Raw genomic sequence first — 26,264 nt, 5'->3', positions numbered from 1 at the left:
AAAAAGTGGTTGCCAGAGAGGAGGGGGCGGGGTATGCGAAATAGGTAAGGGAATTAAAAGGCACAAACTTCCAGTTATAAAATAAATAAGTCATGGAGATGTATGACACAGTATAGGGAATATCGTCAGTGGTACTGTAATAGCTTTGTATGGGAACAGATGGTAACTAGGTTTACCGTGATGCTCATTTCATAATGTATTTAAATGTTGAATCACCATGTTGTATACCTGAAACTAACATAATATTGTAGTCAACTCTACTTCCACTTAAAAAAGAAATAAAGGAAACAGAGAAGGGCTGGCTTTGCAGGAGCAAAGGGTGTGTACTGAGAAGACTCCAGAAAACAGGGAGACTAAGCACGGTGGAACCAGATGACAGGCAGCATCAAAAAGGACAGACAGAGACATCTGGATTCCGAGGAAGTAGCACCACATTGCCCAACTCCAAAGGCAGCATCTGCATTGCAGGCTGTGACTGCCCCGTGCACACAATGCAAGGGAGTGGTAGAATCTGCTTCCTGAAGTTGTACAACAGAGGCCTGAATAGAAGACCCTACAGGGTCCCCATGGTTTCACTGAGCACCTACTATGCACAACATCCTGAGCTGGGCACGTGTTCCAGAACCTGGGAGAGTTCAAGGCACATGCTGCTGCTATATCACGTGTCCCTTCGTCCCAACCCTGATCCACCACTTTCACCTGGCTAGCCTCCCCCTTCCCTCTGCTCCCAGATGTGGCTTCTCTTCCCCCAGAAAGCTTTCTCTGACATCCAGGTTGGGTTTATTCATTCAGTCCCTTGACAGACTTTTGTTGCTCCCCTGCTAAGTGCCAGGTGCTGTACTGAGCACACAAGAGGTGCCCCTGCTGGGGGCTCCCTCAGCATCACATGACCTCCCTGTATCATAGCACTTATCACACTGTGTTATAATAGTGTATTCACTGCTATGTCTCTTCTACTAGATTGTGAACTCCTTGAGACCAAGGACTCTATTTTAGTAAACTGTGCCTTTCTAGAACATCATCTGGCATATAGTACCTGTTCATTAAATGTTAGTCAAAATGACTACTGAATGAAGGGGTGAATGAATAAAGGAATAAAAGATGAGCATGCAATCTACCAAAGGACTTGCATGTACACAGCTAACAGTGGGATCAGCTGAAACAAGAGAAGGCAAGGACAAGGAGACACAGGGTCACCTTGGTCTCAAGATTCCAGATGTGAACATCTGTGATATGGGGAGGGGCCATTTTGACATCCCTCACATTACTCCAAAGATGCAAATAAGCCCAACTCTCGATATAATGCAGTCCTTAGTCTGTGTTGGGGAACAAAGGACCAAAGTTTTTAGCTATATGTTTGGGGGAGGAATTGTGTTTGTGAATCTAAACTTTTAAAAATGAATAACATGATGTAACAGAAAAAGCAGAGCCTTACTGTTGAGGAAGGCTGAACTAGTGCCAAACTTTTTCTCTACCACTTATTACTGTGTGATCTTGAAAGATGACTTTATCTCTCTATGGCTCCATTTCCTTATCTGCAAAAAGAAAACAACAATGGAACCTAGGAAAGAAGTTTCTTATGAAGATGAAATGAACTCACGCCTGAAAGGGCTCAGCTTGGTGCCTGGCTCCAAGAAAGTCCTCGGTAGATGGTGGTTGCAATGGTGATGGTGGAGAAGGGGGAGGAAGGCCATGGAGTTGATGTGCAGACTAAGATTCCGCATTTCAACCTGCCTAGCACATGCCTGGCTCAGAAAAGCATCTCAATACCTGTTAGCCATCTTCCCCTTCTTCCTCCTTACATAGGTTACAAGATATCACTCCTGAGACTGAGATCCCCAGAGCAAAGAAGAAACAAATTTGTCAAATGGTTCTTCAACCTCACAAGTTCTGAGACAGAGGCAATGGCACCACCTACTGCCTAGCAGAGGCACTGCCCTTGGTCCTCCAGAGCTGACAATAAGTGCAAGAGCAGGGGTTGTGGACAGAAGGATGCCATGCAAAACATCGCCTCCAAAATGCTCTGCCCGTTCCCTATCTCGCCACTTTTCCTCTCTCCTGAAAACATGCGTGAAGCATACAAATGTTCCACAAATTCAGTTATCTCTACAGAATCTCACTTTCCAGATTAATATCTACAAGGGGAGGGTCAGGAAAAGGGTGGAAGCCACATCCAATGAGATTCCTGAGCCGTGTCTCCAGTCCTGTCTCCCTGTTTCCTAACCCACAGTCGTGCAAACCACAAAGACTACCTGGCTTTTAGGTGTTTCTGGGCTCTTTTCCAGGAAATCACCTGCTCGCTCCCTTCCCCTATCCTTCCCTGTGGAAATTCTATTCATCTCTCCAGCCCTCATTGGCTTCCCTTCCTTTAAGACAACGCCTCGATGTCTTAATACAGCCCAGGAGGCCCCAGGAGAAATTTGCACTTGATGCTTCCCGGGCCCCCCTTTCCCAGCTTACTGATGGACTTACTCTCGCTCATTCTGAAGGGTTCATTGTAGATGTCACAGCTGAAAAGCCTCTCCTGGACCACCCACCCTGACAGGGTTAGCATTACTTCTCTACTTCCACAATCACCATGTTTTGGAGCTGCTTATGTTTATTTCTCTTCCATGAGACCATGACCATGAACTGTGTGTAGCAGGGTCTCTGTATCATTCACTCTTCTATGTCACACAGAGCACAGAAGCCCTTCAATTAATATTTGTTGAAAGAGCAGAAGAATTAACCAATTAATTAAATAATCAACAAACCATCCAGTGAGTAGAATGCCTGTTCTAATGATGTCTCTGGCACTTACTAATGCATGACTTTTGGCCAGTCTCTTCATACCTCTTGCCTTAGTTTTCTCATCTGTGAAATTGCAGTAGTGAAATCTACTACCAGGGATACAGCAGTGAACCAAGCAAAATTCCTGCCCTTGGGAACTTACATTGTAGAATGTTGGAGAGGGACAGAAAATTAACAAACAATTACAATACAAGATAATTTTGCATGCCCACGTGAGGGAATGGACCATTCTGGGATTAGGGAAGTCTTCCCGGAGGATATGACAAGTAAATATATAGAATGACAGATGGTGAATGAATGCAGGGCAAGTAAATAGAGCAGGACAAGTGTCATGGTGACTGCCACACGGGGTGAGGGGATGTCACATCATGTCAGAAGTGGCCTCACTTGTAAGGAAGTGAGGATGCAATAATGCAATTAATTGGAGACGAGGCTTGCCCGGCAGAGGGCAGTGCAAGTGCAAGGTATTAAACCAGCCCAGGTGATGGTATCCACTGGGGTCCCTTTTATTCTTTCTCTTGCACTTTGTCTTTCATTCACTTTCCCAGGAAAGGATACAAGAAGCTCCTGCCAAAGATACAAACTGTACCCAAGAGCAACATCTATCCTCAGACTCTGACGTCTTCCTACATGGCCAGTTTCTTGAAAATCAAGAAGATAACCTGCAAGTGCCCTTTGCCTCTTCTTACTTCACCCCTTGAGGCGGTGACCATCAAGGATTCAAGGATGACCCCTGGCTATTGCTCTGGCAACCAGCAGGTTCAGGGCTGGCAACTTAGGGCTTGGTGATGCCTCTCATTGAGATGGAGAAGAGGAGAAGCAGAGTAGAGAAAAATGACGAGTCCTGTGTCCTTTTCATCTATCATGGACTGTCTTACGATTTGTTAGAATTCAATCAATAAGGATATGAAGGAATCCATTTTTTGTGTAGTTGAAAAGACAAAACTTACCTGTATAAATAATTTGAGGACATTTTGAAGCTGGACATTAGTTGCAAAAGGATATGTTTGCTATTGATGACAGGTACAAGGGATGCAAAAACACTTGAAGTTATGGGAGCAAGAGTAGTAAGGTAAAAAGATGGGACTATGAGTGAGCTTTGAAGATTTAGTTGAGTGGCAAAAAATAAGAGGATGAGAAAATTGTGACCAGGTACACTATCTAAACAAAGCCACAGCTGCAAGAATGAGGCGGATGTGCTTGAGAAGCACTCAAAGAAGTGTATAAAAATTGCCCGTAGTTGTGGTCCAGGGTGCACTGACACTGAGGAAATCATAATACTGAGTGAACATAAATTCTGGGAATAGAAGTCGTACAAAATGGGCAACATCGTTTTTCCTGCAGGGTTTGGTAGAAAGAACATGCATTTTGGAATCAGATAAGCTCATTTTCATACCCTGGGATCATTTCTAAAGAGCTTTATGATGCCAGGCAAATGAATTAACCTCTGTGAGTCTCAAATTCCCCTTGTGAAAATGAGAAAAGCAATACTTAAGTTGCAATATTCTTTGGAATGAATGAGATGGTACAGAGTAAATGCTCAATATATGTTCATTCCTTTCTGGTGCTTTTTTTAATTAATTTTTGTTGGAGTATGGTTGCTTTACCATGTTGTGTTGGCCTCCACTGCACAACAAAATGAATCAGCCATACATATACAGATATCCCCTCCCTTTTGGACCTCCCTCTCATTTAGGTTACCACAGGGCATTAGGTAGAGTTCCCTGTGCTATACAGTATGTTCCCATCAGTTGTCTATTTTATACATAGTATCAACAGTATATATGTGTCAATCCCAGTCTCCCAATTCCTCCTACCCAACCCCTTTCCTCCTTGGTATCCATACATTTGTTCTCTACGTCTACGTCTCTATTTCTGCTTTGCAAATAAGATAATCTATACCATTTTTCTAGATTTCACATATATGTATTATTATACGATATTTGCTTTTCTTTCTGGTGCTCTTTTTGAGTCTCTATTCATCTAACTTACCCAGATGAAATATTTGAACAGGGTATCTGGGTTCCATGCAATATGGAGCTGATCCCAATGTCCATTGACACTAAAGAAGTTTTTCAAGCTCAAGGGTTGTAGAAAGAAACCACGATGAAGTAATCTATATGCAGGGCTGACAGATAGATACATAGTTAGATAGATAGACAGAGATAAAATTGTAATCTTGAGCATGAATATGTTTTAAAAATTGCAAATAGCATATGAGAATGTGAACCTGGTATGAATCACCTGCTGGTTTCTCCTTATGAACCTGTACCCTTAGTCAGTATGAGGAGGGCACAGTCTGCCCAGGTCCACGTCTATTTCTGCTGCTGCCACTGCCCTACATCTCCCCAACTGCTACCACGTCCAGGTGTCAGTACAGAGTCCAACTGCCTCAGAGTCAGCCCTGAAATTTACAAGCTTTCTGCAACTGTGGAAGGAAATGATATTTTATTGCTCTTGCCTGACTATCATGGTTAAGTGAAATAGCCTTGCTCTTCATTTCTTTCTTTTTTCTAAATTTATTAATGTGCTTATTTAATGCATTCCCTTTGATCACTATACCTATTCATATTCACCCAACCACGCACCACCCCACCCCACGGGCAACTATGTTTTTTGTGTTTAAAAATTTTTAAACACATACTTTAGCATATGTATGTTTCATTAATGGACTACATGATGACACATTTGGTCATTTTTAGCTCTTCTGCCTCCTTCTTGAATTCTATCACTAGGCTATAAGCATCTCAGAGATGGGCCCAGGTCTTATTCATCTTTGTCTCTCCAGGATTTAGAACAGTATCTGCAGAGTAATTCTCAAAAATGTCATATAGATTCAGATTCTACAATGTTCCAGAGACCTAAAGATTACACACCTATGAAATATTTACAGCACAATTCAAGATGATTTAATTATGCCTGCTGACACAACTTGTGAATGCATTACCCAAACTCTGTACAGCCTGGATATTAAGAATCAAGCTGGGCTCTGACAGAGGACCTCGGTACAGTGCAGTGATTATTATTATTATAAATGTTACCACTTGATTTCTTCACTCCAACCTTCCATATCAAGTCACCTAGGGTTTCAAGGCAAGAATGCTGGAGTCCTAAGACCCATGATTAAATCCCGCCTACTAGCTCTGTCAGACAGCTTTCTTAACTTCTTTATGTGGCCAGACCTTAAAAAAGAGGGAGGAGGAAAAGACACAGTATTATGATAAGGATTTGTGTATAACAGAGCTGAAACATCAAAGTAAAAAGTTATTAGGGATCCCTAGAGTAAAGTGTTAGCTACTTCTCTCAACTCTCAAGGACCATGTCATGAATAAGTGTGTGTCTGGGAGTGAGTGTGGAAGGACAGGGGTGTATGAAGTATATGGGCCTGATATTCTGCCAGTACACACTGCTATGACCACGCAGGTTGTAAATATTGAAAAATTTCCAGACTAGTTGATCAATAGCCTCCAGTCCCCCATGTTCCTAGCCCAGAGTCCTTTATCTGTCCCCCGGGGTCTTCACAGGATTTCAGGCCTTCCTGCAACTCAGCAGTGCAAGTTCTCCAGGACCTGTTCAGGTGCCAGTCTTCCTGCTTCTGTTCCAGTTAATCATGCCTCTGCTGAGCTGGCTGTTGGCTATTTTAGAGACATGTGCATGCAAGTGTGTGTGTGTACCTGTCACAGTGTCTCTGTGAATCTCTCTGCCTCTCTCCCTCACTCTCTCTGCTTCCTTCTGCACAAGGATTCCATTCTTCTCTAACACAAGGATTCATGTACTTATTCTTTTCTTAAATTTTTAAAAAAATTTTTGGCCGCTCCACACGGCATGTGGGATCTTAGTTCCCAGACCAGGGATTGAACCCTCGCCCCCTGCCTTGGAAGAATGGAGTCTTAACCACTGGACCACCAGGGAAGTCCCTTCATTTGCTTATTCTTGGTTGTTCCTCACTTACACCCTCAGCTTGCCCAGAGCCATCATAACCTCGCCATGCCCTCGCCAAATCCTGACCCATCATTTCAGCCTCTATAGCTAATTTCCAGGTTCAAATTCCTGGTGGCAGTTACCTAAACTGACCCAGTTAGGTTTTCCATTCAAAGTCACTTCAGTGACTCCCAGACACCTTGACCTGGCCAGCAAGATAGCAGGGGTTTGGGGGGACAATGGTTCAGGCTCCCTTGGAAAGGTATGGGGGTGGTTTTGATCTGCACAGAATGGACAGTTTTTGTAGGCATTAATTCTGAATGAATTCACAGGAGTTCACCTGAAAGGGTCTGGAACATGATAGAGAGCCAATAAATCGTTTCTGAAACTGATTCTGTGAGAAGCTAAAAGTTAGTCAAAGACCAGTTGCACCACCTGCCACTTGGGACCTTGAGTTTCATGGAATCTCTGGGCTTTTGGATCTTACACAGCAGAGGGGAGGAGTAGAACTGCTGCTTGATGGGACTGTTGTGAGGCTGAAATAAGACATGCCGTGTGTGTGTGTACGTGTGTGTGTGTACGTGTGTGTGTGTGTACGTGTGTGTGTGTGTGTGTGCGTGTAGTGGTGAAGGATTGGGAGCAAATCACTCAATAGCTTACATCAAACCCTTCCGAAAAAGTGGAGTGGGGATTATTGGAAAATGGAAGTAACTCACAGAATCTCAGGCAAGACCAACCCTTGTATGGATTGGAGAGGGACCCTCACCTGAAGAGAGGTCTGTGAGGCTTTCTTTATTTTTATTGAACGATAGTTGGTTTACAAGGTTGTGTTAGTTCCAGGTGGACAGCAAAGTGATTCAGATATATATTTCAGACTCTTTTCTATTATAGGTTATTACAAGATATTGAATATAGTTCCCTGTGCTGTACAGGAGGACCTTGTTGGTTATCTATTTTATATATAGCAGTGTGTACCTGTTAATCCCAAACTCCTCATTTACCCTCCCCCCACCTTTCCCCTTTGGTGACCATGTTTGTTTTCTATGTCTGTGAGTCTGTTTCTCTTTTGTAAATAAGTTCATTTGTATCATTTTTTAGATTCCACGCATAACTGATATCACATGATACTCCTCTTTGTCTGACCGTCTTCACTCAGTATGATAATCTCTAGGTCCATCTGTGTTGCTACAAATGGCATTATTTCGTTCCATTTTGTGGCTGAGAAGTATTCCATTGCACATATGTATACCGCATCTTCCTTAACCATTCATCTGTCGATGGACACTTTGGAGGCTTTCTTTCAGAGCAATGCCATAAAATGTGGGTTCCACCCTAGTTTCACATTCCTATAGGAAACACCTGATTGGCTCAGCTTTGTCTCTTTCCCTAAACCAATCGGCCATGGCCCAGGGACAGCAGTTTTGGGGTGGAAGGAGTAGGAAGATACAGCTTGACGGCTGGGGCAATTGCTGTGGATGCAGATCAAATGACATGAAATCGGCTCACTCTCTGACACGTAATAGGCATTCAATATATTATTATTGTGTGATAGTGCCATGAAAATTGTGAGGAGCTCAATATTTTCCTGTATGCCTATTACATTGCTGACCCTGTGCTACATTCCATAGGGGAGAGAGAAGTAGAAGACATACCCTATCCTCAGGGATCTTACAGTCTTGATGAAAAAAAGGATAATACATATCTAAGGGTTTGATTTTATAATACAGATCACAAGTGTCAAAAGAAATAATGGAATACCTTTGAAAAAGAGACAGGGGTGGTGGTAAATGAAAGAAAATTCCAAGAGACAAGTAGACGTTTTGTAAGAAAAATAATTTGGAAACAATTGATTTTGAGACTAGACTGGAAAGTGATTTTCTGTTCCTTTTCCTGAGAAGTCTCATACCCATAATAAAAATAGACTTATTTATAAAGCCATTGATTGCCTTGTGTATACAGCTAAGAATATAAAATAGGAGAAGGGTGCGTTCCATTTCGACAAATGCAGAAATAGTAAGGAAAATGTACTCATCATTCCTCCACTGCTCCCTCTGGATCTTTTCTGTTCTCTCTGACTCACTGCCTTGCCAAGCAATTTAGTTTTATCCCCACGAATGAAGCAATTTACATGATTTGAGTTTGGCTTTGTTTGTGTGTTACTGAAAAATCTCCTATACCTTCACCATCCATTATCTTGAACAATATCATAAGGATATTTGAAAATAAATTTAAGAAAAATATATCACAGGGGCTTCCCTGGTGGCGCAGTGCTTAAGAATCCGCCTGCCAATGCAGGGTACATGGGTTCGAGCCCTGGTCCGGGAAGATCCCATGTGCCGCAGATCAACTAAGCCCGTGTGCCACAACTACAGAGCCTGCATGACACAACTACTGAAGCCCGCGTGCCTAGAGCCCGTGCTCTGCAACAAGAGAAGCCACTGCAGTGAGAAGCCCGCGGGCCACAACGAAGAGCAGCCCCCACTCGCTGCAACGAGAGAAAACCCAGGCACAGCAACGAAGACCCAACGCAGCCAAAAATGAATAAATAAAATAAATAAACTTATTAAAAAAAAGAAAAATGTTATCACACACACACACACACATCCTGTAGTATTAGGAGGTAAATTTAAGTTCCCACTACTCTAATTCAGGCTCTTTGCCTGTTTATAAAATGGGAATAGAAATAACTCTTAATATGATAAAAGAGCTGAACTTTGATTATGCACCAGCCTGTGGATTTTTGCTAGGGCTCTGCCTCTGACCTCCACTTTATATTCTATCTCGTGCAGGCATTTTAATATTGCTGCATCCTGCTTTCCTGCAGCAAGAGGCAATTTCATAATGAATGGTCCTGCAGTGCAGCAAGACCAAGGGTGCCTTGGACATGACATCTTCAAAAGATGTGGCTGCCGCAGAGCTCAGAGGCTGGAGGGGTGTGTGTGTGTGTGTGTGTGTGTGTGTGTGTGTGTGTGTGCGCGCGTGCGCGCGCGTATGCGCATGTGCACGCTACACTGAGACTTATTTAAAGCTCTTTCTTCAGGGCCGGCTGGTCCAGGAAGAATAATTCTGACGCTGTCTTTCCTTTATTTTACCAAAAGAAAAATGCTCAACATTTTTCATGCCTTATCCTAGGTATTTTATACCTATTAACTCATCGAATCCTCAAATCAACTCTAGAAGGTACATATGATTGCTAACACCATTTTACAGATGAGAAGACCAAGACACAGAGAGGTTAATAAAATTGTGCAGATAAAACAGCTGGTATGGTCTAAAGACACAATCTGAACTCAGGTAGTTTGACTCCAGAGCTCACGCTCTTAATCCCTTCACTCTCCTGGAAGAAGACATTTGGGGGGCCCGTCTACACGGACACCAGAAACCAGCAGGTTATTCTGAAAAAAAAAAAAAAACAATTCAAAGTACAACCACAAATTAAAATACTCAATTTCAGATCCTTGACTCCAGACAGAATGGCTACACAGTTCAACTTGATCTGGAACTACAGCCCTACGCTCTTCTTGCCCCTCTGCCTTACTTGCTATTAATGAACTTGACTCCCATTTGCACCAGTGAACTCCCTGCCATATTGACAGAAGAGCTGTTATCTCACCGTATTCTGCAGAGAAGTGACCCCATTTAGGGCATAATGACCCTTTGTGGCTGTCATGGTTATTATTATTATTATATCTTTATGAAGTGTACATTGTGTGCCAGGCTCTATTCTAAGCACTTTACATGCATTATGTTATTTAAACCATGCCACAACTCAATGTGGATTACTATTGCTATCCTCATAGTACAGTTGAGAAATCAAAATCAGTGTCTGAGGATGAAATGAAATCTTGCTAGTAAAGCCCATTGCTCAGTGCCTGGTGTATAATAAGCACCCAAAATTGTAGCTGTTGTTATTCTCACCATCATTATCATTTATCATTATTTTTTTTTTTTTTTTTACTATTGCATTCACTGGTCTTTACATTGCACATAGGAGAACGAGTCCAGGTTAGAACTCGAATCCATGTGCTTCCCAAACCTATGCCCTTCATCATCCCGTAAAGTCTGTGTCCAGAAATCAGCAGCCAAGCTGTGAGAGAGCTGAGAGCCAGGACATCTGAAGAGAGCTTAACAGGTATGGTGCGTGCAGCTGGGCGTAGATAAGAGACTCAGGGAAGTAGAAATCATCTTTTGTGTATTCTCTTTCGCACTGGAGGACCTAAATGTGACCAATGGTCAAAACTTGGGAGAGGCAGATGTTTAACTCTACTTAGGGTGCATTGTCACATCCATTCCAACCAATAATAGAATGAGATTTCCTGCACAGTAGCCTGTGTTCCTGTCCTTGGAAATCCTGAAGCAGAAGACATGCAGCCATCGTGAGAGGCTCTGGGAAGAATTTCTGGAAGGTGACGCCATGGAAGAGTGAACCTCAATTCCCCCTCATACAAATCTGAAATTCTACAATTTATAAAGACCCCTGTGCAGCCTAGGAAATTCCCCCTTCTTTGTCCCAGCTCAGGCACCAAGTCTAAAGCCTTTTCTTTTGTTCTTCTTCCATTCCAGCCCTTTCAAGTCTCAGGACCTCAGAAATTAACTAATAAATTAATGGTGTTAATGTATCGGGTTTTCAGCGGATTGATGCTACTCCTTTTAGTGAAAATAAACAAAACAATCAAAACCATAATTGAATGAATAAAATACATTTATTAAAGAAAATTAGAAAATAGAAGGAAGAGGAAAAAAAGATAATTCACCCATAATTCTTGTTAATATGTTGACACATATTTTTCCAAATCTTTTTGTAATTTCGCAATTTAGAAGACAAATTCTTGAGATACAGACATGGCTCTAAATATAGGAATATTCTGTAGAGTGACAGACTGAAGATTGTCCATACTTTCCTTGCAGTACGCCAAATATTGAGCACTTAATTCTGTGCCAAGCGTTGTATCAGATATTAGCAACATACAACCAAATAGGTCATCAAGATCCCTTCTCCCAAGATGTTCACAGTCTAGTGCAGGAGACCAACAAGTAAACAGAGCCCAATAAATGTATGTGTGTAATAAGAGTTGTGGTAACAATAAGCACATATAGTTTTATTCGGGCTCCTAAAAAATGTTCATGCTAACACAAATAATGCTCATAATCACAGTAACTAGCAGATTTCAAACTTTTTACACTTATTTTAGCTGGTTTCAACCTTAAAACAATGTTAGAAGTTGGTAAACATTTTTATTTTTATCTCCATTTTAAAAAGGAAACAAGATATAGGCACCTCTATGTTCATTGCAGCATTATTGACAATAGCCAAGACATGGAAGCAACCTAAGTGTCTATCTATAGATGAATGGATAAAGGTGTGATATATAGATATGATACACACACACACAAAATAGAATATTACTCAGCCATAAAAAAGATGAAATCTTGCCATTCATGACAACATGGGTGGATCTAGAGGATGTTAGCCTAAGTGAAATAAATCAGACAGAGAAAGACAAATACTATATGATTTCACTTATATGCAGAATCTGAAAAGCAACAACAACAAGAAACCAAACCAGACAAAATGAAAAAAGACTCATCAATACAGAGAAAACAGGTTGTCACCAAAGGGGAGAGACATTGTGGGGACAGAACAGGTGAAGGGGATTAACAGGTACAAACCTCCGCTTATAAAATAAATAAGCCACGAGGATATAATAAACAGCATAAGGAATATGGTCAATGATATTGTAATAATTTTATATGGAGACAGATGGTTACTAGACTTATCATGGTGATCATTTCATAATGTATGCAAGTGTCAAATCACTATGGAGTATACCTGAAATTAACATAATATTGTACATCAACTGTATTTCAATTATAAAAGAGAAAGATAATAACCTATAATGGAGAATTAGGTATTTCAGATTATTATATATATAACAATCACTTTGCAGTACACCCGAAACTAACACAATATTGTAAATCAACTATACTTCAATTAAAAAAAGAAAGGAAAGAAGGAAGAAGAAAAGAAAGAAAGAAAGGAAAAGAAAGAGAGAGAGAGAGAAGAAGGGGAGAGAAAGAAAAAAAGGAAACAGAGAAATAAAATGGAAAGACTGTGGGCTTTTGAAGCAACCAGATTACATCCAACTTTAGATTCTGGTGCTGACTAGCAGTGTGGTCCTAAGCTGATCACTTAGTATATTTACCTACCTCTCAGGGTTGCTCTCAGGTTTACAAGTAATATCTGTAATGTGCCTGACACATGGTGAGTATTCCCTAAAATACATCTTTTCTTATTGACCAAAGCTCAAAATAAGTCAGTGACTTGCCCAAGATCACATAAGCAGGAACTCTAAATTCTCTTGATTCTAATCCCGGCTTCCTCTGGATGTGTCAATTATAGCACTTAGGTAATCGTCTATTGCTGGCAATGGACAGTGCCAAAAATAGAACAGGTACCCCATATTTATTTATATCTAAATATCTATATAGATGCATTTTGCATATTGTTCTTTGTTTTTATTCTTTGTGTCCAACCAAAAAAATTACATCAAAATTGTCTGCTATTTTTCCCCGTAAAAATCTATTGCCCAAATCCTGCTTCGCATTCCATGATGTCAACACTAGAGATTACAATTAGATCAGGGAATTAGAACTCATTACACCTGTGGAAAAATCCATCCAAAAACCTGCAAAGTTACTCTGCTCCTAGGACATGGCCCATTTCCCTTCCAGGCTATGAGTCCACTCTCCCACGGACTGAGCTGAAGGGCCCCCCCAAAACCTCTTAAGATATCAGTTTCACAACTGTTTCAGTTTAGTGGGCAATGAGTCCCTTCCACAGAAGATGCTCAACTTCCTTGGCCCCTTTAAAATAAACAAAGCAGGGCTGATGTAGAAAACAAAGGCAGTGAGGGAGAGAAAACTCTCAGTGGAGCAGGGAACTGCCTGATGACCATGAGTCAGCAGGGTAACAGTGTTGTGTAACATGAAGGCATGATGCTAAAATGAGACACAGCATCTGAGAACGACCACAGAATCTGGAGCTGCAAGGGATCTTACAGCAGTCTTTTTCAAAAAAAATTTTTTCGATGCAATCCACAATCAGAAACACATTTTATAATTGCAACCCAATACACACACATATATAAATAAATGTATAAATAAAACTTTTATGAAATAATTACTATCCTTACCATGTGAAACATTCTAATGCTGCCTATTCTAAACCATTTTATTCTTCCTGCTTCCCAATAAATTAATTTCTCAAGATGCTAATGGATCATAACATGTAGTTTGGGAAAAAAAAAACTGATTTGGAGAATATCTCATTCAACCCCCTATGCAATGCCAATGAAAATTCTGAGTGATGTCAGTATGGGGTACACCTTAATAATGTCAAAGTCATTCAAGACACTTGAGTTTACAGATAATGATGCAACAATAATGGTATTCACCTACCATTTTGAGCACTTTTCTACACGCTAGGTCCTATGCTTGTACTCGTAATCTGTACACTATTTAATCCTCACCGAGGGTTCTTTATATGAGTCTATTATCACTTCCAGTTTACAGATGAGGAAACTGAGGGCTCCACCAAAAGCTAGTGACTTCTCACAAAGGGCCGTCTAACCCATTGGGAGCTCAGTTGCTTGCAGTTGAGAAGACTTTGGGTAGCAAGCCTTTTGTTGCATTTGCTTTGCCCCTTAGGTGTCATTTTATCCTGGCACTTAAGCCCCTTTTGGTCTTGCCCCAGCTTTCTGTACCAGGAAGTTCATGTGCATGCGGACCCAGGGCTTGTCCTAGATGATAGCCTTGATCCAACAAAACATCCCTGGAACTGTATCTTCATGCAGTTCACTCCTCCATCTTCAGCCTGTTGGCTTTTATTACCAGGGTCAAAAATGCTACAGCAATTCCAGGCACCATAATCTGACTTGACTTGCATCTAAAGCAGAAAAAGAGGAAAGGGAAGGTAAAAGGCTTTCTTTTCATTATTTCTAAGCTGGAAGACTTTTCTCTGAACGATCTCAGAATTCATCTGTTTGTGTCTCATTGGCCAGATCCTAGTCACCAGCTCACCTAGGATCAGTCAGGTGGGCATATTGCCACTTGTCCAAAATCATGATCCTGTTGGTAAGGAAGGGGCCATGGCTGTTGGGAAGGCAGTTAACAGTGTCTGCTACAGTGACTTTTGGGGATCTGGATCTGGATTGGGGAGATCATCTATCTCCCCACTTTCTCCCAAGGCTGAAGTCCCACTCAATCTTTACTAAACTTTTTTTTAGCTCTTTCTGTGTCCCGCATCTTGCTAATTTTAAGTCCTTTACTCTTGTTCTTCCCTTTGCCTGGAACATTCCATACCATACCCCTATCCTCTTCTGCCTTGCTCACCTCTACTCTTCTCTGAGGTCTTGAGTAAATGTCCTCTCTTTCAGGAAACCATGGTTGAGCAATGGTCTGGGTGAGGTGCCTCGCCTACCTGCTCTCTGCTCAGCTGAAATTTACTGAGTTCAGAGGTCATGTCTGCCATTACATTTCCTGTGTCCTCAGTCCCTACCAAGGTACCTGGTTTTTTATAAATATTTATTGAATGAATGAGTAAAAGTCACAGTTGTTAAGTAGAAAGGGCACTATATTTTAATAACTAATTTGAGCATGAATATCAAATATTCATAAACCACATAATGCAATTACAGGAGTATTTATCTCAATTTTATTCTATTTGAAAACAAGATTCAAAGAGATCAAGTTACATGTTCAAGGCCACACAGCTGTGAAAGGTAGGGACAAGATTCAAATCCTGGTCTGATTCTAGAATCCAGGGATATTCCACTCCACCACACTGGTGCCCAGTGAGAGATACTACAACTCTAGCCCTAGCTTGTGGTTGAACCTAGATAGGGGTGGACAAATATTTTCTGTAAAAGACCAGATAAAAAATATTTTAGGTTCTGAGCCACATACAGTCTTTGTTGTAACAAATCTACTCTGTTGTCATAGCTTGAAAGCAGCCGTAGACATTATGAATGTGTGGTTGTGTTCCAATAAAAATTTATTTACAATAACAACTAACAGGCCAAATTTGGTTCACAGGCTATAATTTGGGGACCACTGACCCAGAGTAATTCAGTTCCCTTGACTTAGTTTTGGATTCTTCATAAATAAATTGATGGTTTGACTTTGATGCAACTTAGGTGACTTTCTACTCTGAAACTCAACTATTAATTATTGTTCTGAAGCCCAGAAAACATCCTGTTTTACTCACATTATTAGCAATAGGAAGGATACAGTATAAGGTTTTATTCAATTAAAATATAAACATAAAAAATTAACATGTGTGCTCTAAAAAATATTAAAAAGAAGTACACAAAGAGTAAAGTGAAGTGTTTGCCAACATAAACTAAAAGCACCAAGAAAGGAAAAGTTTAGCTACATATATATTTTTATGTGAGACTTTTTTTGCTTTGGCATTTATGATCTATTGGATAACCTAACACTCCTTTAAAATACAATCTTTCTAATTTTAGCCTCTACCATCTCTTAGAATATAAGTTCCATAATTCTAGTCTTTAAACATGGATTCTTGCTTTTAGAAGTTTGTTATTCACATATGAGTAAATGATTGTGAATATGGTCATTCATTATAAATCTTTAGAAATCCATAAATAAATATTTACTTACATTATAGGATTGTTGTATGAAATAAGATGATGTACCTGGCACAAAACCCGACAGGAAGGAAATGTGTCATACATTGTGATTATTTGGGGGATTACTGACATTATTAAAGTGAGTTTTATTTGATATTGATGAAAGAGGCAACGTCTTATTCATTAGAGCTGTGGTCCTTAACCGGGGGACAATTTTGCCTCCCAGAGAATATTCAGCAATATCTAAAGACATTTTTGGTTGTCACAACGAGGGGTGCTTCCGGCATCCAGTGGGTAGAGACCAGGGATGCTGGCAAACATTCCCCAGTGCACGGAACTACACCCCACAACAAAAAAGTAGCACTATTTTCAGTAGCGCCAGGGTGCAGAAACTATGCATTACAGTAACACCCTGTGCCTGGCACAGTTCCAAACATAACACAGAGTAGGTTGTCAGTAAATGTTTGTGACTGAGTGAATGGATAACTGAATGAGTGAATGGATAACTGAATGAGTGAATGGATAAAACCAGTCACCATCATGATAATATTTTGCTTCTGCCTTGTATCAGTACTTTGCTAAGGAAAACTAAGTCTATTGAATCCATACTATTTAATTGACATATATATACACTAGATTATACGCTTCATGTCAGCTGAGACACTGTATGTATTGTTCAAAGTTAAGCCTCCAATGCACAGCACAGTGCTGACACATAATGTGTGCTCAATAGATCGCGGATGAATAAGTGGGTAAACAAAGAATAATGGAGGGTAGTTCCCTTTGCCTATTATACTAAATTCATTCATTCTACCATTACTTTTTAAAAAAATTTTTTTAAATTTTATATTGGAACACAGTTGATTAACAATGTTGTGTTAGTTTCAGGTGTACAGCAATCAAATAGCATAGGGAGATCAGCTCGGTGCTTTGTGACCACCTAGAGGGGTGGGATAGGGAGGGTGGGAGGGAGACGCAAGAGGGAAGAGATATGGGGACATAGGTATATGTATAGCTGATTCACTTTGTTATAAAGCAGAAACTAACACACCATTGTAAAGCAATTATACTCCAATAAAGATGTTAAAAAAAAAATTACTTATTGAACTCAGCTATGTCCCACCTCTATCCTTAGAGCTGAAATGATGGGATTTCCTTTTCACCCTCCATCCCAGCCCCATCCCCTCCTTCCAAGAGCAGCTTTGCATGTCAACATAAAATTCATGTCATTCAGTTTTTCCACAAACAGGAAAAAAATATCTGTAAAGCAAACCCCAGCAGCAAAGTACAGCCCTGCTTGCTCAACACGGACAGGCTGTGTGCATTTTTATGGGGTAGAAATAAATATGGAGATAATTATGCTGAAGGAGCTGAGGCAGACAAGGCAGGAAGGCCTGCTGAACAGGTCAGCACACAAGAACAGGAGAATTCTGCTGAGCTCCAGGCAGCAAAGGAGACTTCAGGCCCCCGAGGCATGAAATGAGTGTTGTTCAGTGATGGAAGAGGCAGTTAACACAAAAGGTTTTTTGTTTTCTGGTTTTTGTTTTTGTTTTAAGCCATTGCCTTAAAGGAAGAAAGAGAAACATTTAGAGAATCATCCATTCTAAAATCTCCCTTCTGGGAGATTCTTTCCCAGGAAATATTAACCTTGGATTTATTAACCCTTGGTTGCCTACAGATGTCCTGGAATCCATAACGTTTATGTAAGGTTATTTTTTCAGATCTCTATTTTTCTCTGGACGTTTGTTGTTAGATTCATGACGAAACCAACAGAAGGGTTAGTAACCACTTAGCCACTGCTCTAGAAACTTTTAATTGTATCAATTAATGTTTTTGACTACTTAACACGTGCCAAGTACCATACTTAAGAATTGTGCATGTATTTTCTCCTTTAATTGGAAAAATAACCCTATGAAGTAGGCATTTTTATTGTTCCCATTTTCTGAGGATTAAGGAGGTGATTGGACTTGACTGAGTGTGGAGGCCAGAACCCCAGCAGTTCCAACCTCACCTCCCACATTTGCTTCAACGATAACTCGATGGTACCACTGCTGACATGGGTGGATTTCATCAGACAACTACCTACGTGGCTTTGGGTGAGTTATTTATCTCCTCTGATCCTCAGATTCTTCAGCTATAAAATGGAGTTAGGAATGATAACCATTCCATCAGGTTAGCATAGAGGTTACATATAAAGAGTTTAGCACAGTGTGTGTCACATATAAAGTAGGAAATAAATGGTAACTCCAATATCCCACTACTGAATTTCCTACTACTTCACTTTACAGATAAGGAAACCAAAGCCCGAAGAGAGATGTGACTTTCCCAAGGTCACAAGTCCAGGTGAATACCATTCAAGGACTGAATCTCAAGTCTCCCACTAACAATTAGGGATAATTTCTGCTGCACTTCATCTCATCCAGCATCCGGGGGAAATCCTTCCACCCTAACGTGACGGGCCACGCAGAAGTAAGCAAATCCAAGGACCATCGGAAAAGGTGATCCTCAGTCCAAACATCACTATGAATATCTGCAAACCATTTAAAATGACGTTAAGCAGCTACACTCTTTTTTTTTTTTAAATTTGTTCACTGGAGGTTGATCTGAGTGAAATAATGAAAGGGAAGAGAAGTTGGTAAGGGAGAGATTGGAGTTCTGTCTCTTTATCAGAAAAATCCTGACATAATCACTACCTACATCATTCTCTCCACAGAATAGCATGAAAGGATCAAGCAGTCATCGGTTTTGAAAGTAGGCAAATCCTAGCACCAAACTGAGTGAGCTGCGTGACCTTGAGCAAGTGCCTCAGCCCCTCTGACTCTTCACGACACTCAAGTGTAAAGTGAGGTGAGGCGCTCACTTGACAGTGTTGGCAGAAGAGTTGGATGAGATCGTAAGACACTGTGAAAACAGTTAAAGTCAGGCTCTGAAGTTCAACAGGCATGAGTTCGAATCCTGACTCACCATTTCTTTGCCACGTGACTGAGAAAGGCACCTCACCCCTGTAAACCTGATACTCCTCATCTCTAAGTTATAACATTAGTATCTACATCATAGAGTTGTTGTGAAGATAAAGTGCACTGATATGCATGTAGAGAACTTGGTAAATTGCCTGGAAAAAATTTAGGAGTTTGACAAATGCTAATGAATAAGTATAGTAAATTATTGTCCAGCATAACTTTTTACTGAGCAAGACTGTTGCTGACGTCCTCTGAACTGATCTGTACATTCATTCATCAAGCATGCATTGAGTAACTACCCTATGCCAGGTTTTGTGCAAGATTTTACACACTGCCTTTAAAAGTCTAGAACTCATACTTGAAAAAGAAAAGAAACAATACAGAATTCAGGAGGACATAAATAGTGTCTTAAGTATTTGAAGAACTATCACATAAAAATAATTTTCATTTCCACATTTCTAGAGAGGAAAATGAGGGCCAAGTCATGAAAAATTAAAAGATGGAACATTTTCATTTTGCAGAAGAAAGATTTTTCTACTGATTAGATCCATCTAACAATAGAACTGTTAGTCTTGAAAGGTAGAGAGCTTCCCATTATTGGAAATAATATATTATTTATAATATAAATAATAATTTATATTTTAATATAAACAATATAATATATAAATAATAATGATATATATTATATATTACATATAAATAATATAATAATATATATAAATAATATACAAATAATATTTCATTGTCTTCCATCCCCTGCCGATGGACATACTGGGTTTCCAAATATGTCACTCTATTTCACATGCATCTCTGGGACTTACACATACTCTTCCCTCTGCCTAGAAAGGTCTTCTCCCACCACATACACATGGTCATCTCCTAGTCAAGGTGTGAAGTTCTCCAAAGTTATCCTATTCTCTGTGATCTCGTGAGAAATTGTGCATCCTCTACGAGAACATTGCCATTGCTTTAATTTTTGTAATCTATGCCATACTCATTTGGCTATTTGGGGAGTCAGGACTATGTCTCACTCCATTTTGTGTCATTTTAGAGGCTGATACTCTGCCTGCACATAAGATCCTCAATCAGTTAAGTGCTGAATGATAATTGGTAAATAACTATATCTTGAAAACATCAGAGAAGAAAGGTTTTAAATCATCTTAGACCACTTCTACATATGATCTATGTCAAATAGGCTAGCCCTTTGCTGAGAGACATACACTTCAAAATCTCAGGAGTTAAACCCTATTAGTTTATTTCTCACTCATCCAGGATTATCTGTAGGTTGGGTAACTCTACAGGGCACCTGTGCTCTGTGCTGTGACTCAGGGATCAAGGATGCTTCATGTTGTGACTTCACCATCCCAAATCAAGGCCTCCATGATCTCCATGGCAACAAAAGAAAGATGGGAAAATCTCAAAGGTGTTTTTTTTTTTTTCCTGCATCATTTAGAACTAACAAACTTCACTTCCACTCACATTTCTAGCCAGAACTAGTTCCATGGCCTCATCTAACCTCAAGAGGAACTGGGAAATATAATTTTCCATAGGCCTAAAAGGGAGGAATAAGAAACAGGATTTGCTGAACTCAAAGTATCATCTCTGCCAGATGGTCATTGGGAGAGAGTATAACACAGTTTTAGAGTGCTATTAATGTTTGCCACCCTTCAAAAATAATGTATTTGTGCAGTCAAAAGAATGTACTGAATTTATTGAAATTACAGTTTATCCATGTACTAAATATTATGTAGTAAAAAAGTTATATTAGAAAAAATCTTGATACAATATTAACAGAAAAGTGTTAAAAATAATATATACAGCATGTCTTCAGTTTTATCAAAGAGTAATATATATGTACATATACACAAAAAAGACAGGAAGGTTACACACCAATGACTTAAGTCTGGTTATCTCTAGACGGTGGTATTACATATGTTTCCATTTTCTTCCTTGGGCTTTTCTCTATTTCCTATTCTTTTAAAAGATTTTTTGATGTGGACCATTTTTAAAGTCTCTATTGAATTTGCTACAATATTGCTTCTGTTTATGTTTTGGTTTTTTGGCCACGAGGCATGTGGGATCTTAGCTCCCCGATCAGGGATTGAACCCGCACCCACTACACTGGAAGGCGAAGTCTTAACCACTGGACTGCCAGGGAGGTCCCTCTATTTTCTATTTTTTACAAGAAAGAATTATTAATTTTGTTATCAGGAAAAAAGCTTTTCCTCCTAATTTACCAAAATAAGGTACCTGTTGAGCCAAGAAACTATTAAATCACTCAAGAGTGGAATTATCTTTTAGTGCTTTTTGTCCCTATACTCCTATGGACTCATGAAATCCACCCAAAGAGAGCAGGACTTTAGCCTTCTCCTAAAATGATAGGTCTAAAAATAATACCCTGTGGAGTTAAGACTTCACATGTGAGAAATGCCAACCCTAAATCTAAGAGGAAAAATCACCAGTTTGTGAAAACAGTACAAGCACAGGCTGTGCCAGGTGCTGGGTGAGGGACCAGGGACCCAGCAGAGACCTTGCAGTGGGTGCAGCAGCCGTCAGACCCACCCAAGAAGGCATGTCTAGAGCCCTGCAAAAAGGTCAGGAGCTCAGGTGTCCTTTGAGACAAGGGAAAAGAATACAGGAGAAAGGCTGAGTCTATCCTCAACCACCAGTTGAGACTCTACCAAGAGAGAAGAGACTCGCAGTTCGTCTGCTACAGCTCCTTCAAAATGCAGATGCAAAAAAAGTAAACTCAGAGAGGTGCTGTGACTTGCCCAAGGTCACACAGCAAGTTAGTGCCTCAGCCAGAACTAGGATGTCTGTTTCTTGGCTCTCAGTTTTCTGCTTGCTTTGGTTTGTTTGTATTTTCCCATTACACTTTACTACTTTCAATACCAGTCAAAAGTTAGATGACTTGGTCCTTGTGTAGACTGCCACAAATCATCTCTGTGACCTCGGACAGAAGTCCAATCTCTTGGCCAGTCTAGAAATAATGACATCTGCCCTACTGGCCCAAGTTTGTTGAAGGTGAATTGAAATAATGGACCAGAAAGTACTTCTAAATGTTGAAAGAGATAGAGACAAAGAAAGAAAGAAGGAGGGAAAGAGGGAAGGGAGGGAGGGAGGAAGGAAGGGAGGGAGGAAGGAAGGGAGGGAGGAAGGGAAAGAGAAAGGGGAGAAAAAGGAATGAGAGAGGGAGAGAAAAAGGGAATGGGTTATTATTACCAGAAATATACCTATTTTCTTTTTTTATTAGCTAAATGCCAGCTGGTCAGGGTGGTATTGATACCTGAAATAACAGAATTAACAGCATCATGACCTGGATATGCTGGTAAGCTAAAGAGGTCAAAATGCTAAATTCTACTCAAAGTAGCGAGATGCTGCTAAATTGAAATGCTTCCTCATTGTTTAGGACTTAAATTCTCATGACCTCTTGCTTCCTGTCACCACAAGTGTATTCAGCGAATACACAACTTTTAGTGCTAGAAGAAAAGGTCGGCTGTGAGAGCTCTCCCTTTGAGTGTGTGGTTGTCTTGCACAAGCTTCCCAGAAACTGTGGTTAACATTACATTTCTCAGAAAGCCCCCCCACCCCCGCCCGCCTCCTGCTCCATGTAAAGCACCTTCTCCTCATTAAGCTTAGCAGGAGCTTAACTAAGGTCCAGTTCCCTGGGCGAAGGTTAGAATGCAGAATCGTGGTTCCTCTTAGACATCATCTTGTCAAATATGCAGGGTTTATAACTTTTATTTCCTGAATTCTAGTCTCAAATATTGTTCCATCAACTCTTTCTATAATTTAATTTTCATATGCATGCTTCATACAATTTGTCTTATTCATGATGAAATCATCTCATTCATTTCTAATTTAGCAATGCAGTTTAAGTGACATTTTGGCAACACAGGAGTTACACAAATGCAGTCTGTTTTGAGCAGTATTAAAATACCATGTATAGTTTACCTAAAGAACATTATTTTACCACCAATAAATGTTCTTAGGTCCATAGTCACAAGCGCTATAGTTAAGAAGATTAAAATTGAGTTTCTAACGTGCGGGTGTGTTGTTTCGACCCTCTGGGAAGCCTGATAACCTCAAATCACTGAAAAGAAGAAAAAGCCTGAAATGGTCACTACTGGATCAAGGTTTTCAGGCCAAATGCTCACCTGAAGCTTGGTCTCTAAAGACAGAATCATCTTTAAGATGAAGATCCAGAACCAGATAACAGGTGACTTCCTGAGTAGAATCAAAGGTTCTTCCCTGGCCAGTACACAATTCTGAACCTGTTTCCCTGGAGTCTTTATATAACCTGCTTCTTATCATATTTACCTTTTTTCTTATCTGAAAGTGCATAGTAGGTTGAATAGTGGCCCCCAAAAAGATATGCCCATGCCCCAGCAGCTGTGAATGTGACGTTATTTGGAAAAAGGGTCTTTGTAGATGTAATTACATTAAGAATTTTGAGATGAGATCTTCCTGGGTTACCCAGACAGGTCCTAAATCCAATGACAAGTGTCCTTATAAGAGACAGAAGAGAAGGAGACACCAAGAAGAGAGAAGGCCGTGTGAAGACAGAAGCAGAGATTAGAGTGATGCTGTCACAAGCCAAGAAACTCCTGGAGCCACCAGAAGCTAGAAGAAGCAAGAAGGGGTTTTTCCCTAGAACTTTTGGAGGGAGTGTGGCCTGCTGACACCTTGATTTTGGACTTCTGGCCTCCAGAACTGTGAATACATTTCTGTTGTTTCTGTTGTTACCACCCAGTCTGTGGTAACTTGTTTTGGTAGCCACAGGAAACTAATACAGGGTGAGACCCCAGATCTGGGGGAAAACAGGTTGGTGGTAAAGTCTCGTACCTGAATTAGAAAAACAGACTTGGGCAGCCTCTCTCCAAAAACTACTAAAGTGTGTCTCAAAGTCTCTTACCTCTGAATCTGGCACCCGGGATTCAGCAGGGAGCATCTATTCCATGGTCCTGAGAATGGACACAGTCACTCTGCGTCAAAGCACCAAACTGTGGTTTCTATCAGCATGAAGTCTGGAAACCAGGCAGAGGAAAATGTCTGCTACCTCTGTGCCTGGAGATGAGAGATATCTAGCAGGCAGGAGACACAGAGATTAATGAAATGTAGATTTCTTTCAAGTTATTGGTGAAGGTACAATAAAGGTCCACAGATCTGGCTTTGAAATGAGCCGTCAAATGGACAGTTATATTAGGAGGAATGTGCTTTTTCTCTGAAAAAATAGAAAAATAAGTCCCTTAGCAAGAGCCCCAGGAAAGCTTATTACATTCATAAAATATTTTTCTTTCCTTTTCAGTGCTTGGTAAAGATTAAAATGAGAAGACAAATGGTACTTCATTGCTTGTTTTTATGTGTGTGAACCAAAAAAAAAAAAAAATACTGTAAAGATTCAATTAAAAAAATCAATAAAGTTTCTGAAAGAACTATGTAATCTGAAGTTCCCTGGTACAGACTCATAATTTGGAGGTGATACACAGAAGGCTTGCAGAATTAATAATTAAAGAAATTGGCTAAAAAGGAATCATACTTCCCTGAAATGGTTCTGAATCATCAAGTCTAGGGGCTGAAGAAGGGATGCAAGAGATCATTTTGTCATCTCCCAAATCAAACACTAAACCAGAAAGATCCTTGTCTGTTCTTTTCCATAAGCCTCCAGAAAAGGAAAGAATTTTCCTTCTCCCTTGATAGTGTAACCAGGCGGTGAGTCACTGAGTCAATATTGAGCATTTATTTAGCACCCAGTTCGATATTAATTGGAAAGAATAAAATTGTTCTTGGCACGACTTTGGTAGGCAGGAGAGATGAGACATTCCGGGAATTCAGCTTAGTAAAAGTTCTCAAGCCTTAGTCCTTGTTGTTCCCATCTTTTATCGTTTTATTAGCCTCCATTCCTTCGTCAGTAAAATGGGGATAAAATATTGCCCACTTCACACAGCTGAGGAGAAGATTACAAGAAAAACACGGGCTTTGACGTCAGACAGCTTTGACCAAGATTTAGATCCTAGCTTTGCTCTTTTATTATCTGTGCCATAAGGTCACATCTCTGACTACCTCTCAGCTCGGTTTCCTCATCTGGAAAATGAATGAGCAAAGTCCTACAAAGGGCTCTTGTGAAAGTCAGAGATACTTTACACAATATGGTGCACACACATCTAATACATGAGTTACAGTTGTTAATGAAAAACATTGATTGCCATATCAGTGAACAAAGGATGCTGCAACCATCAAACCACTGCAGCCACCTCCAGCTGTGCACCCTGAGGGGATTCAGGATGGAGAAAAGCAGGACACTAGCCCTAGATAGTTAAGGTGCACATCAAAGGAATGATTTCAATGAGCCCGGACTCTTGCATCTTCCCATACATAGAAAAGTGCTAAATTCATTCACTTGAGATATCTGGTTTTCTTTAATTAACAGTTATCGTTTGATGATCTGACTACCTGATCTTTGTTCCAAAAGCTGCTACATATCCAGGCTCCCCCCTTTACCTCTCGAGAGCAGTCCCTCGGAGCTACCCGAGAAGCTGTGTCCTGGGCTTAAGTCCTCAGTTTTGTCCACCAAATAAAACGTAATTCTCAACTTTTAGGTTGTGCATTCGAGTTGCTGTCGAAAGCATTTCATTAACTGAATTCTGTGTAAATTGTAGGCATCCCTGGCTTCATCCAAAGCTTCCGTTGTCATCCCATGGAACTGTTGTACTGAACAGTCCCAACTTGGTTGGACACAAACATGAGTTTTCTTGTCTCCGCTCGCTGCCCCTCCCCCACTCCTCGGCTCTCACAACCACTGGGCACCTCGGAGCCTCTTGCTCCTGGCGTCCTCCTGCCCACCTGACAAAGCATCGGATGGGACAGCGGCAATCTGGTTGTGGTGCAAAAGAAACTCACACATCTTTGGAAGCCAAACAGTGGAAGAAGAAGGCAGCTGCAC

Source organism: Balaenoptera musculus, chromosome 17, assembly GCF_009873245.2.
Source record: "Balaenoptera musculus isolate JJ_BM4_2016_0621 chromosome 17, mBalMus1.pri.v3, whole genome shotgun sequence".
Classification (NCBI taxonomy): Eukaryota; Metazoa; Chordata; class Mammalia; order Artiodactyla; family Balaenopteridae; genus Balaenoptera; species Balaenoptera musculus.
Note: the sequence above shows the minus strand (reverse complement) of the source record.